The sequence below is a fragment of the Chrysochloris asiatica genome, unplaced genomic scaffold (genome assembly GCF_000296735.1).
Source record: "Chrysochloris asiatica unplaced genomic scaffold, ChrAsi1.0 scaffold00029, whole genome shotgun sequence".
Lineage (NCBI taxonomy): Eukaryota > Metazoa > Chordata > Mammalia > Afrosoricida > Chrysochloridae > Chrysochloris > Chrysochloris asiatica.
This window is the reverse complement of record NW_006408547.1, coordinates 24,214,805-24,216,170: the sequence shown is the minus strand read 5'-3', so window position 1 is coordinate 24,216,170 and position 1,366 is coordinate 24,214,805.

Here is a 1,366-nt window from a genome sequence, read left to right as displayed (position 1 = left end):
CAGAACCCAACCCAAATATGCTGCTGTGAAGTACCATCAAGTCCATTCTGACTCGTAGTGACCCTGTATAGGGTTTCCAAGGAGTGCCTGGTGGGTTTGAGTCACCAATCTTGTTGTTCAAACTACCCTTAAGGTCCAGTGCTTTATCCCACAGTTCCACACCAGGACTCCCAACCCAAATACGTTGTTGTTAAGTGCCATGGAGTCGGTTCTGACTCACTGTGACCCTGCACAGGGTTTCTTAGGCTGTAAATCTTTACAGGAGCAGAAAGCCTCCTCTTTCTCCCACGGAATGGTTGGTAGTTTTGAACTGCTGACCTTGAAGTTAGCAGCCCGATTCATAATCACTGTGCTACAAGAGCTCCTTAACCCAGATATAGATGTATTAAAAACAAAATAAACCCATAGGACTGAAAATAGGGAACCAGTGATACCAGTTTGCAACAATAACATTAAGGAAGTCATTAAGTAAAAAGAGGGGGGAAATGTGTCTATTGTTGTTAAGTGCCTTGGGTCAGTTCTATCTCATAACAACCCTGTATAGGGTTTCCAAGAAGCACCTGGTGGGTTTGAAGCACCAACCTTGTGTTTAGTGGTCCAGTACGGATGTATAACGCCACACTAGGAACTTCCAAATGAAGAGAAAATCAAGCAGATTTCAAGGAAAAAATTAAAATAAGTAAAATTAAACCTAACTGTAACCCTAAAACTAGATCAAGCCTTACTCCTAGCCCTAGCCCAACCCCTACCCACAACACTACTAATCCTAGTCCTGACCATAACCTTAAATGTTGCCCCAGATCTACCTTAGATCTAGTTATAGTCTTAACCCTAACTCTTACTCCTATGGTCCCACCAAAAAAAAAAAAAAAAAAGAAAAAAAGAAAGGAAGGAAGGAAGGGAAGGGAAGGGAAGGGAAGGAAAGGAAAGGAAAGAGGAAGAAAGAAAACTATGGATAACATTGTGAAGAATAGGAATTCCAGAACACATAATTGTGCTCATGTGTAACCTGTATATAGACCAAGAGGCAGTCATTCAAAGAGAGCAAGAGGATACTTCATGGCTTAAAAATCAGGAAAGTTGTTCATCAGGGTTGTATCTTTTCACCATACTTACACAATCTGTGTAAGGTGCGTCTGATCCAAGCCATGGTGTTTTCAATAACCTCATATGCATGTGAAAGCTGGACAGTGAATAAGGAAGACTGTAGAAGAACTGATGCTATTGAGTTATGGTGTTTGAGAATATTGAAAGTGCCATGGGCTGCCTAAAGAACCAATAGATCTGTTTTGGAAGAAGTACAGCTAGAGTGCTCCTTCTCAGGAGGGACCAGTCACTGGAGAAGGATATCATGTTTGGTAAGGTG